We start from the raw sequence: 14,720 nt of genomic DNA on the forward strand, positions 1-14,720 counted from the left end.
CCTACAGCCCCGCCTGGAACCCTGCTGTGGCCTGGTGCCACCCCCTCATTTGCCCCACCATCCTACCTATGGGGCAATAAATAGGCGCTCCCTCAGCGCCTGGGAGCCGGGTGGCGGTCCCACCCCCTGCCGCTACCACTGGTCACTGTCTACTGGACGATCAGAGGGGCGATTGGGCCCCAGCTCGCACCAGCCTTGGCCTGGCGCCGCCCGCTCACCTGCTCCACCATCCCACCATGGTCGCTGATGCTGGCCAATATTCCACGCCAGCCCCTGGTGGTCAGCACATGTCATAGCGAGAGGTCAAACTCCCTGTCTCCTGGTCAAACGACCACCCAAGGGGATAATTTGCATATTAGCCTTTTATTATATAGGATGGAGGACCGGGCATGTATCAATGTTTTGTACCCCCAGAACCTAGCATACTATCTAGTTAACATGTATTTGTTAAGAACATTAATACATGAAAGAGATTTTACTAGTTTTTGAAATACAAAAACAGAGAGAGCAGATTTTCTGCATTTCAGGGTCACATTTAACCAGTTAAGAGGAGGAGGCAATTTGTAAATTTTGTTTTTGCTGCCCTATTCATCAAAATATCTTCTTCAAGAACTGGGGAAGCCTCAGAGGTGACCCAGATGTGAACTGGGAGGTCAACAAAAAAGAAGGTTAAATAGCAGGTACCTAACCCCTCCCCAGCTCTGCGCTCCATTCAAGCCAGATTAACTTTGCTTTTCGCTGTGCTTACATTAGACTTCCATGGAATATTTTCTTTGAATAAGTGCCTACTCTACCTCTTCCCTCACAGCGATTTGAAAATTACTGACCTAGGTAAATATCAACGTACAGTTAAGAAAATTGAAGCCCACATTAAATGACTGAAATAACTTCAAGCTGCAGAAATGTCTAAGGCACTATCTCTATATTAGAATAAAAAAATTAAAAATTCCCAAGAGGAGGAAAATCCCCTGGAAAAAAACATAGTAGTCATCTAATAACAAAGAAGAATTGCTCCTTTCTTTCTCCTCTTTTCTCCTCCTTGGAGAATTGTTCCCTTTCCCTCTGGCTGCTGCTGTTATTCTTATAGTATTTGCTACATCATCAAGAAATGAACTTCATAGTTTGAATGTGAACATTTCTTTTTGTGACTTTGTAAAGGAGAGCCACTGGTAACTACGTTTCTCAGGCAATTTTAAAAATACATATATTTTTTTATTGATTTCAGAGAAGAAAGGAGAGGGAGAGAGAGATAAAAACATCAGTGATGAGAGAAAATCATTGATCAGCTGGCTGCCCCCTGCACACCCCACGCTGGGGATCGAGCCCACAACCCGGGCATGTGCCCTGACAAGGAATCAAACCGTGACCTCCCGGTTCATAGATCAAATTCAACCACTGAGCCACTGAAACTTTTATTCTAATTTGCCAAGTGGAAATACTAGATATTTTTAAATGTCAGGAATCTCCCAAAACAACTATTGACTGTCATTTATTTTTTATTTCTGAAGTAAATTTGAATATATTCAATTATTATCTCAATCTGTATAGATATAACTCATCAGTGCCAAGGAATTCTGATAAACAGAAAACAAATTGAAGGCAAAATATACTGCTATTCCTTCTTTGCAACACCAGAGGGAACTACCTACTGAAAAAGAAGTCAAATTTACAATGTGTACATAAATAGATTTCTCACTAAGGGGAGCAAAGAAAAAATCAAATTCAAATAATATACTCTATACATTCTTGAAAGAGTCTCTTTAAATAGAATATATACGCTTCTTTAAGAGAGGAGGACATAATTATTTTAACCTAAAGAAGCATATTACTATCAGGATGATTATAATAAAAAGCAACCAGAAAAGATCATCTCTTCCTCGGTAATCTTAAAGTGATAGAAAAACCTATATTTTATCACATATATCACTACTATCCTCTCTCCCTCTCTGTCTCTATCCTCACTTCTTTCTTTTCTCCCTTTATACTTATCCCTCTATTTTTATCTCCATCTCCAGCTTTATACCTTTAACCCTAGTTTTATACATATATCAATCTAAATATAGATATATATTACACAAAGCAAAAAATAAAAGCTTTAACATTTAAATAGAAAAGTCAGAAAAGTATAAAAACAGAATTTACAGAAGTAGCATGGCCAAATATTACAAGGAAACAATGTTCATCTATAATAATAATTCAGCAATGCAAAATGAAACAAAAACAGCCCAGCCGGTGTGGCTTGGTAGTTGAGCATAGACCTATGAACCAGGGGGTCTGGTTGGATTCCTGGTAGGGGCATGTGCAGCCTTGCAGGGCTCCATCCCCAGTGGGGGGCATGCAGGAGGCAGCCAAATGATGGTTCTCTCTCCTCATTGATGTTTCTGTCTCTCCCTCTCTCTTCCTCTCTAAGATCAATAAAAATATTTTTTTTTAATTATAATGTTAAATGCTAGTGAGCATGTAGCAAATAGACATTCTCCTACACCACTGCGGGAATAATAATTGGTTTAAAAAAATCTTTCAGAAAACAATGTGGAAATGCATGTTTGTAGGTTTTAAACCTGAAAAAGTTCACCTCTTTTAATTTAGCTTAAGAAAGTCATAAGAGATATGTAAAATATAAATGTATAAAGACATTTTCCAGAGCAATATGATAGTAAAAAGTGTAAGTAAACTTAATATAATGGGAATAGTAAAGTATAACTTTCATTTCAAAAATATCATGCTCTCATTGAAATTTTGGTCTTCAAAAAGTATTAAATAACATTTAATTACATTATGCTATCTTAGTAAATTAAAAAGAACAGAAAATAAAATTATATGAACAGTATGTTCACAATATATTTTAAAATGTTTCTTTATAAATGGTGGTTAGATTTACTTAGTAGGATTGCAGATACTTTTAAATTTTCTTTTTAAATTTTTGATTCTTTCTAAATTTTCTACAATGGCCAACATACCAATCTATGGTTAGAGGGGGGAAACTTTTTACCTTTTTTTAAAAAACAACAACAACAACAATGTTTCCAAAAAGATTCAAGAATAGTAAAACAACAACAAAAACCAACATCTCTTATTAGAATAAGTTCAAAGAGCTGACATCTTTCAGGTTAAAATATATATTGTGCCCTAACCGGTTTGGCTCAGTGGATAGAGCATTGGCCTGTGGACTCAAGGGTCCCAGGTTCGATTCTGGTCAAGGGCATGTACCTTGGTTGCAGGCACATCCCCAGTGGGGAGTGTGCAGGAGGCAGCTGATCAATGTTTCTCTCTCATCAATGTTTCTAACTCTCTATCCCTCTCCCTTCCTCTCTGTAAAAAAATCAATAAAATATATTTTAAAAAATATATCAATAAAATATATTTAAAATAAAATATATTTTAAAAATATATTGATTACCTGTCTATCCATCAAGATACACACATATGAATGAGGTATGAGAGTACCTATTTTACTAACTATATACCAGCATTTTATTTTTAAGATTATATGCCAGTTATTTTGTAGAATGTCTCTCAACAATTTGTGGGTTTCTTCCTTATAATATAATTCTGGTTATATATTTTTGTTTGGGATATTAATTAAGTAATATGTTTTGCCTCAGTAAATCACATCATATGTCCGATTTGTGGTGATTAATAAGTCATTTCTGGGAAGATGCTTTGAGATAATGTACATGCCCTGAATCTCATAAAAACGTATACTAGAGTGCTTTCATCCTTTGATTATTTATGCCTGAGTCACAAGATGATGGCTTTCTGACCATCATTTCTTCTACTTTTAATAGTTGGCTTTTCTTTTGTAAAGTTTTATTTTCTCTCCCATTTACTTAGCAGTATAGGCACATAGACTTTTCTTTTAATCAATGGGTTATAATCCATTACTGTTATTTTTTATTTTGATATTCCAATGCTGCCAGATTTGGTCATGGTAAGCCACTAGAGGCTAGCCCCTTTGTCCTTTTTATTTTTTTAATCCTCACTTGAGGATATATTTTTATTGGTTTTTAGAGAAGAGAGAGAGAGAGAGAGAGAGAGAGAGAGAGAGAGAGAGAGAGAGAGAGAGAGAGAGAAAGAAATTGGTGGGAGAGAGAAACATCCATTGGTTGCCTCCCTGTTGCTCCCCAACCAGGGAATCAATCCTGCAACCTTTTGGATTAGGAACAACACTTTAACCAACTGAGACACCCTGCCAGGGCCCTTTGTCCTTTGACATGCCCCCATCATTTTTCCTTTATTAATTGTTTTTGAGCACTTACTTGGTGGCACCACAAAATGTTCTAAGATTATTTGTACTTTCCTTCCTGCCTCAGCTCTAGAAAATTCCAGTCTAACACTACAGAGTTCTTTCTAGCCTTCCTCTATTCCATATTTGCATCTCCCTTCTCTCAAAGTAAAAACCCTGGCTCTGAACATGATCAGTGTCTTTCCTCGTTCATTCCAGCCTCAGCAATACACAGAAAGTAGTTTCAGAATTGCTAAATTCATGCTACTGTGAAATGCAAACCTACAAGAAGAGTTTAAGATTAGTTCATAGTTCATTTTGTCTTTAGAGTAAAGTTGTAATTCAAGAGTTATTTGGTTTAAAAATATCTTTAGAAGATATTTGGTTAGATCTTTTAACCCCTTTACTGTGGTTATGTTACTTAAAATTAATTTCAGAAAGAAAATTATATTTGATTAAATTTATCTTATGTGAATAAGCTTATTTGAAGGTTCTTCTGGTCTTATTAATGTGTTTTTTACTTCAATGCCAAGTAAAAGTGTTTTCATTTACTTAATGTTTTTACAATGTTTCTTTTTTTCTGAAGATGAAAAGTACCATATAACCAAAGTATAAAATAAATACCACTGATACAAGTAAATGAGTGAGTAAATATATGTGGACAAGAGACCAATCTCCCATGCAGAAGAATTTCAAATACTCTAATTTATAGAGTTTATCCTCAAGACGGTGGAACATAACTCCTTTCTCCTTAAGTGTGGGCTGTGCATTGTGACTTCCTTCCAAACAGTGCAGCATGAAAAGGAGGCAAAAAGAGTAACTTTACAGTAAAGCAACCTACCCGACACTGTCATCCAGGTTATCAAGGCTAACATCAACAGTGATATCATATTAATAGTACCTACTCTTGAAATGATGAAATGTCATTTTACCTCTGTGGTCACACCCCCCGCCCCCCAATTACATTACCCCAGTCTAATCATAAGAAAAACATCAGAAAAATCCCAATTGAGTGACATTCTAATAAATATTTGACCAGTACGCCTCAAAACTTTCAAGGTTATTCATCAGAAGCAAGGAAAGAATAAGAAACTACCACAGCCCAAAGGAGCCTGTGGCGACATGATCTACTAAAGGTAACATAGTGTTCTGGGTGAGATCTTGGAACAGAAATAGGACATTAGGTAAAAAGTAGGGAAATCTGAACAAGTATGAACTTTAGTTAATGACAATGTACCAATTTAGGTTTATTAATGTAACAAATATTCTCTACTATGTAAGATATTAATAATAGGTGAAACTGCTTGTGGGTATATGGAAACTCTCCCTACTATCTTTAAAATTTTCCTGTAAATATAAAGCTATTCTAAATAAAATTTAAAGTTTATTTTAAAAATCAGTGTAGAATATTTGGAAAATGCAAAACATCTAAAGAGGATATTTGTACCATTTCTACATAAATACCTTTAATATTTTTAGCATATTTTTTCTCTTACTTTCTCTCTCATTCCCTCTCTTTTTCTCCCTCACTTCTCCATCCTATCTTTCCTCCCTCCTTAGTTATCTCTCTATTTCTATCTTGATCTCTTTCAATATTTTTAGTATACTTTTCTTTCTGCCTCTCACATTCACTGGCTGTCTTTGGATAAATGTATGTGTGATCAGGTGATATGAAATGTCAACTGACTCTTGAATGTCTCAATCAAATCGAGAATACAGAAGGACTGGAGAGTAGGCAGAAGAATTGGTCAAAAGCTGCTTCTATAATATGAGTTCTCATTTGACTTCACTCCAGATAAACCTTTACTTGAAGCTTATCCAGGCAGGGAAGTTCTCATAGAACCACTCACAAGACTTAAAATGTATTTCTGCAATTAAGAAGTCTTGAGGATCAGTAACTGATTTGTGTGTGGGTGAGAATGCCAACGTAGGCTGGCAGCAAAGCAAACTGGGATAGGTCTGAACCAGCCATGGGCAAACTACAGCCCGCGGGCCGGATCCGGCCCGTTTGAAATGAATAAAACTAAAAAAAAAAAAAAAAAAAAAAAAAGACCGTACCCTTTTATGTAATGATGTTTTCTTTGAATTTATATTAGTTCACACAAACACTCCATCCATGCTTTTGTTCCGGCCCTCCGGTCCAGTTTAAGAACCCATTGTGGCCCTGGAGTCAAAAAGTTTGCCCACCCCTGGGAACTCTTAGACTTTGTTGAAGCAAAGAAAATGAAAAAAGTTTTCCCATAAACCAGATGTGAACCATGCAGGATCAAGGGGCAAAGGGTTAGCCTAGGTCCTGGCCAACAAACAAAGCTGCCTGGAAGGGCAGAGGAACCCTAGCTGCAAAACGCTGGACATGGCCAATAGATTGCTGGGGGCTAAAGAAATGAGCGATAAGCAACCAGATGGAATAAGAAAGCATCTACCCAAGTCAAGGGAGTTTCGGTAGAGAGGTGCTCTCGGTGGTGATCACTAAGGATCCAACAGTGTTTGCCAGCATCTAACGTCACAAAGCCATCCAGCCTAGTCAGGATGCCTCTGTGCCTGTTATGGGCCAAATGTCTGTGTTCCCCAAAATCCATCTATTGAAGCCCTAACCCCCATCGTGCCTGTATCTGAGGGTGAGACCTTTGAGAGGTAATTAGTTTTAGGGCAGGAGGGTAGAACTCTCAGGATGGAATTAGTGTTCTTAGAAGAAGAAGATCTCTCTCTGTGTGTCTTGCTCTTGCTCTCGCTCATGCTCACTCTCACTCTCGCTCTCTCTATCCCTTTCTCATTCCTTCTCTTCCTTTCTCGTTCCCTCTCCCTCTCTCCAACTGCACACATTGAGGAAAGGCTAGATGAGGACACAGCAAGAAGGCAGCTATCTACAAGTCAGGAGGAGAGCCCTCACCAAAAACTGAATTGGCTGACACCTTGACGCTGACCTCTCAGAAGCCAGAGCTGTGAGAAATATATCTGTTTTTAAGTTACCCTATCTATGGTATTTCCTTATAGCAGCCCAAGCTGACAGACAGTGCTTTTTCTTACTTCTAATTCCTTTCTTCTCTCGTTGCCTCTAGAAGCCAGAAACATCAGCTGGTAAGTGGGTAGGATGTGGGCAATGAGATAAAAAGTCCAATCACACAGGCCTTTCTTGTAAGCGGGCAGCTGCCATCTATAGACCTTAGAAAGGAGGGAGGTAGGAAGTCCTACCTTTCAATTAAGGTTGAATCACTTAATATCTGGAAATGACCACTTCCTAATTACTGAACTGAAACAATGGTTTGTAAATTTAAGTATCTTTTAACTCTTTGAAAAAAAGTCTTAGACTATTTCCAAATACCATCCAGGCTGAAGAAATGTTTACCTCCATTAAATAACTATTTAAGGAATAATGAAAGACTAACATAAGATAGTGTTTCAATTGTGCAAAGCACCATGTTTGCTCATTATGCTGAATACACAGGGTAGGGAAAAGGTAGGTATACAGTTATGAGTATGGGAAACAGCTTATTCTCTCATTATTTATTAATTATTGTATTTTGTATATGAACAACTGTACACCTACTTTTGCCCCGCCCTGTATATTTGATATTGGCTGAATTGTTTCTGCCCCCAAATTCAAATGTTAAAGCCATAACCCCCAGTATCTCATGATGGGACTGTATTTGTTAATAGGGCCTTTAAAGAAATTAAGTTAAAGGAATTTGTTAAGTAGTTCCTAATCCAATATGACCAGTGTTCTTATAAGAAGAGGAAATGTGAATATACAAAGAAACACTAGGGGCATGCACATACAGAGGAAGGATCATATGAGGACAGAGAGGGAAAAAAAAAATAGCCATCTGCCCACCAAGGAGAAAGGCCTCAGGAGAAACTGAACTGAAGATGCTGACACCTTGATCTTAGACTTCTAGCCTGCAGAACTGGGAAAAATAAATGTCTTTTAAGCCACCCAGTCGGTGAGATTTTGTTATAGATGCCCTAGCAAGCTAATACGCTGTCCCCTATATAGGTGATATATCACACTTAATTTCCAACACCTTCCTGTTCTGTTTCTAACCTTGAACTCATCTCTCAACCTAATCCACTCTCCTTTTCCTCTGTGATTATTCTTGGCTTCTTTCCTTACCTGCAATTGGCCTCCCTTCTCTTGCATTAGGCCTGCGTTTAGCCTCTACATGTACAAAACAAACAGATGTCAAAGGATACTGGTTATTTCCCTGGCACCTCTGTTACAGGGCTGATGCAACCACTAAAGCCCGTCCTTTCCATTCTCTACCAAAATCCTGTGGTTGAATTGAGCCAAAGCCCAGAAGCTACACCTCTGCATTTCATAAAGTTCTTATTAACTAATATCCCACCAATACATGGAGAAGTAAACTTCCCCATGGCATTGGGAATAGTAACAAGTCACAGGAAAGCTGGAGAACAAGTTCCAAGTCTTTGATCAGCCTGGGGAGAAAGGCTGTTTGTCTCTGACAACCTCACACTAGCTCTATAATAAAAATATCTCCTTTCCTTAGACTTTTTACTCTTATGCAATGAGTGTGTTACCTGGAGTAAAGTTGTATACAGTTAGGTAACACACTCACTTTGGGCAAGTTTTGTCTTTACATAAATTGTTATACATGGGGCTTTGCTTTAGCTCATGGGTGGGAAACTTTTTTTCTGCTAAGGGTCATTTGGATATTTATAACATCATTTTAGGGCCATCCAAAATTACCAGCCTAAAAAATAGCCTGCTATATTTGGTCAAACATTTAATGAACTCACCCCTAATGCCAGACCAAATGAGTTTGAGGGGCTGATACAGCCTGAGGGTGGACATTCCCCACCTCTGCTTAGCTAGAGAAACAAAGATATATTTTTCTTTTTTTCTTTTTTCTTTTTTTTTTTTTAGAAAGCGGCATCAAGGCAATGTTAGGGATGGAAGAATCATGGCAATGGAATGAGGTTTGCTTTCCAATAGACCCCTTAGGTCATATGAGAGCTTCGAGGCAAGAGAGGAGTGAAGACCTGAGCCGGAGGAAGCCCAGTCATGAGGGGCCTAGGAACTGGCAGTGCCACTATAAGTCTCTTCCTAAAAACACCTTGCTTTGACCTCCTGAAACACCAGCTGCTTCGTCTCTACTGCGCATGTGTACTGCCACAGGCATGCAGAAGTTCCTTCAAGCAGCTGTGGAATAATGGATTTTGACAAAACAGCAGAGCAAGATGCCAACTACAGAAATCAACAGCAGAGATCACAATCCTTTGTACATCTCAATCAACAAAGTTTTTTTCAAATAAAGCACAATATAGGGGAAAACAAGTTGACATGAATTCATAATAAAATAATAGAAATAAAAAGTCTAGGAGCAGGGCAACCTTATAAAATTAGAAAGAGGATTATTTTTCTCCATCCCCTCCTATTTCCCCTTTCGGGACCCTGGATACACATTTCCCCCCTTTTTCTCCCCTTCCCTAAAAGATACCCAGGTTAATAGAGGAAATAGCACTTAAATTTGGAGTCATTTAGACACAATTTTGAATCCATGCTCTGCTGCTTACCAGCTATGTGACCAAGGGCAAGACCTTAACCTTTGAGGTTCAGTTTTCTCATGGGACTCATGGTAACAACCTCACTGCTATGACCTTTTAACCAAACAGGGCACCTCCTTTCTTTCCCCTCCACCTTCCTCTTACTGAGGCACCAAATCCTGGCCTGGCCTCCCAGCAGTTCTCCGAGGCTCCAGGATTCATTTCTTTCCTTCCCCCCTCTTCAGGTTCTCACCCGCCATAAGCATCTTAAAGAAGGTAAATTGTGATGCAAGTAAATGAAACTTTAATGGTGCAATTGGAGACAGTTAAAGAGCTATGGATGTCAGGACATCCATCAGGAACATTCCCTACTAATAATTGGTCATCGCTTTTGCCTACAATACATCTGCTAGGCAGTAGGTTTTCAGCTCTAATGTATAAAATTAATAAACCGTTAGGATTTAGAGTAGTACAGAGAGGAAGAGCATGATCTTGGGAATTTATTTGTCTCCTTAAAAATCCTGGCTCTGCCACTTACCTGCTGTGTGGCCTTGGGAAAGTTACTAAAACCCGGGTGCACTCTGCGCCTTAGTTTTCTTATCTGGAAAAAAAGGGGGGAGCATAGTGTATATTGTATGAGGTTGTTATAAAAATTAAGTGAATTGATACATGTAAAGTCCTTAGAACAGTGCCAATGTTGAAATTGAAATCAGTTTATTAAAATGATTAAAAGGAAGATCCTAAATATGAAGAAAATGATGCATATTCTTGTACCATAAATGTTCTTTTATTTAAACAGCAGACTTGCAAACTCTGACTCAGAGATAAATACCTCATGCTTCTACCAAATGAAGGTTAGGCACACAAAGATTTATGAAGTGTGACACTAGTCACTCATTCATGCATTAAGAGGAAAAATAGATAAGCCAAGCCAGACACAGACATTAGCCACCCCCATTACACACACACACACACAAACACACACACAATGCATGTGTGCACACACACATGCACACAGACATTCTTTTTTCATGCTTCCTACACTAACTCCATATCTTGGTGCATGAAGGACTATTTTTTATGCAGTTTGAATTTGAAGCCTAAATTTTAAAAACAAACAAACACTATAGTGTAGTAGTAATGAGCATGGGCTCTGAGCCGCATTTAATGTATCTGTTTTGCAGATAAGCATATCGAGACAAGGAGATGTTAATATACTTGCACAAGATGAGTGGGAGCTGCTTTTATTGAGCGTCTGTAATGGACTAGAGACTTAAATGCTCAGCTCGCCTAATTACTCCACAACAACCCTCCATAAAGGGCATGATGCCCATGTCACAATTGAGGAAACAGAGATCCAACAATAATTGGAAGCTTGCTGGTTTAGCTCAGTGGGTAGGGCATTGGCCTGTGGACTGCAAGGTCTCGGGTTCGATTTCGGTCAAGGGCATATGCCCGGGTTGTGGACTTGATCCCCAGTGGGGGGCATGCAGGAGGCAGCTGATCAATGATTCTCATCATTAATGTTTCCATCTCTCTCTCCCTCTGCCTTCCTCTCTGAAAACAATAAAAATATTTTTACAAAAAAGAATTGGGAGCTTGTGCAAGATTACTAAATTAGTAGAGAGCTCTGATTTAAATTTGTTTCTCCACCCAAAATGTCATGGATTTTTCTTGATTTCTCAACCTTTATTACTCTCCAATAGTTAGATGGAACTGTATAAAATTAATATGAAATTTATCAGTCAAATATGGTCAAATTTGGAAATGTCATATAATTCAATGTGTACTTAGAGATGCGCTGTGCAGAAATCATCACAACGCCTTGCTAACACTGTTGCTCCCCTGTATTTTCCTCACTTTCTCAAATTCATACCTTACTATCCTATAGCTATTGATACTGATTCGAATGGAACATCACTGGGAAGGATTTTGGAGGAATATTAGACATGGTCTCTGCTATCAAATGACTACAGTCTAGTTGGCAAGATAAGACAATCTCAATAGAAGCTATCAGAGAGCAAAACAATAAAAACGAGATTCAACTGGCCATCAATGAATGCATATTCATATGTCAGGCTCCATGCTTGCTGATACAGTGATGAGTAAAAGAAACATGATCAAGACATGGTTCATGTCCTCATGGAGCAACAGAGGGGAAAATACTGAACAAATAATTAAATAATCATAGGTGTAAAATATTCTCAGAGTGGCCATCAGTTATTTTCTCTTCTGACTAAACACCCCTACTTAGATTAAGTCCTGGTTCGCAGACCCTGCCCTGGCTCTACCTGCAGGGCCTTCTCTGACCTCAGTGGAGTGGATGTAGATCAGCCCATTTTGAAGCAGCCTCTTTTTATTTTACAGACTCCCACGTCTTTGTCTTTGAAGACAACTTTTCTGGCGATTCAAGAATGGATCCACCCCTGAATGTAAAATCACTATGTAATTAAACAGGGTGGATTCTTTTTCTCTGTGAGTGACTGCTTGCAACTACAAATAAGTTTCTGGTTTAGGGGAACTAAATAAAGAACGTGATCAACAATTTTCTCCTTAAAACATGCAATTACAAACCACAGCAGGCTCAGATACAAGTATGCCCATGATTTTGGGGGAGTCAAATATATTCTTGGTGCTTCTTATGCTACTGGTGAAATCCATGGAGCCACTGGGTGGAGCACAGGAAAGAGGATTAGTTAAGAGGATAAAACCCTGGACGTAACTACTAGGGCACTGGAACTCTTTAACTGCATTTTGTACTCATGGTGGAAATTATAGCCAAATTGAATACTTTGAAAATAGGCTACATTTTCATAAACATGTTTTATTAAAGGCCTGACCAATTTTAGTGTCCATAATTGTATGCTTTCATTAACTTGAAGCTTCTGTAATTCAATCATTTGGTTTTTGTATTGAACTCAATTTTGAAGGTCTCCTTTAGAATTTCAGTAGTGGGTATATTGTAGAGGACACAAATTGGCTGACAGCATATTTGAATACAAACATTAAATCATCTTTTAAGAGGAACCTGCTATTTCTCAGAAGCTTTTATGGCATCGTCACAGACCTAAAGTTCATCTGAATGCTACATAATGGAGCACTTCAATCATATGTGAGCCCATTGGGCCTTAAGAGTCCTTCCCATTGATTTAAGCAATATTTGTATTGACATGTTTATGCATCATGCACTTGATTTCAAAGCCAGAAAACAGTGGGATTGCTTCATAGATTACTAGAAGGGTTAGAGACTAATAAAAATAAATTCTGTCATGAAAATGAAAAGAATGAATATATATTTTACAATTAAAGGCTCCAGCTTCTCCAAAACTCTATCACTTAATATCAACTCAACAACAATAACAAATGCGATAAAATTAAAATGGCATCTCATGGTTTAATATTTAAACAAGTGAAAACATAGGCGTTCTTACATTTATTGTACTAAATAACCCTGTGAGGTAAGAATTATTTTCTTTGTTTTATAAGTAAGAAAACTGGGGCTCAGAAAGGGGTAAGAGTCTTATCAAATACCACATGGATTAAGAAGTAAGAGAGCTTAAACTTGAAATCAGTTCCATCAAACCCCAAACCAACATATTTATCCATAAACAATATTGCCTGATGGGAAGGAAGAAAACAAACTACCAGGCTATCATAGGAAACAAAGAGGAAGGTGATAAAGTGCAACTGTAGGAAATTATGCATTGTGACTTCCAGCTATATGAAAACATTTTCAATAACTGAGTGAGACATTTCCAAAGAAGAACTGACAGAAAACTGGAAATTTAGAGCAATTACTAAAAATATTGAACAAAATCAAAGCTGATTTTAGTTTGCATTTTGCAAAGCTCTATGGTGATTAAGAACATGAATGAACCAAGGAGTCAGGCTCTTCTGGCTCCAAGCTCTTGCTCTGTCTTTTAATAGCTATGCAATTCTGGGCAGTTAACCAGTTTAGCCTCAGTTTCCTAAATGATTTAACATACACAACTATGATAAAGTTTAAAGTATTAATTAGTTACAGTAAGAGATTAATAGCCCTAGCTGGTTTGGCTCAGTGGGTAGAGCCTCGGCCTGCAGACTGAAGGGTCCTGGGTTGGATTCCAGTCAAGGGCACATGTCCAGGCTGCAGGCTCGATCCCCAGTAGTGGGTGTGCAGGAGGTGGCCAATGAATGATTCTCTCTAATTATTGATGTTTCTATCTCTCTCTCCCTCTCTCTTCCTTTCTGAAATCAATATATATATATATATATATATATAGAGAGAGAGAGAGAGAGAGAGAGAGAGAGATGAACAACTAATAATAAAATTGAATAATTTTAATAATATACTATAATAAAGTTGTGTGGTCTCTTGTCTCAAAATATCTTACTTTAACCATCCTTTACATGTCACTTGCTGAAGTCTTTATAGCAGGGGGTGGGAACTACTGGCCCACAGGCTGTAGAAGGCCCGATAAATCATTTGGTCAAGGCATTAGGGGTGAGTTACTTAAATGTTCGACCAAATATAGCAGGCTATTTTTCGAGTTGATAATTTTGTATGGCCCTCAAATGATGTTACAAATATCCAAATGGCCCTTGGCAGAAAAAAACGGTGTCCTACCTCTCCCTTATAGGCTCAGTGCTTTCTGCCACAACACATACCATCAATCAGAACACGTTTTCTGTTCATGTCTTCCACTCACACATGTAATGCCTTTTCCATTTGAACTAAGGCACTTATCACGCACTGTGGCCATAGCTTTTGCAGACTGAGGTGCGACAGTAAAGCCAGCATTAATTTCTTTTTCCTTCTCCACAATTTCATGGATAGATTTTTTTTTTCTTGCCACCCATAGTAACCTCAGCATACATTTTTCCTTTCTTTCATTGTTATGTCCAGAACTTACACCTTTTCACTGAAAGGAACCACTTTCAGGCTTCTCTTTAGCATAATCAATTGCCAGCATCACTAATCTTGAGCTTTGAGGACATTATTAAGTAAAATAAG

The sequence above is a fragment of the Myotis myotis genome, unplaced genomic scaffold (genome assembly GCF_014108235.1).
Source record: "Myotis myotis isolate mMyoMyo1 unplaced genomic scaffold, mMyoMyo1.p scaffold_m19_p_10, whole genome shotgun sequence".
Lineage (NCBI taxonomy): Eukaryota > Metazoa > Chordata > Mammalia > Chiroptera > Vespertilionidae > Myotis > Myotis myotis.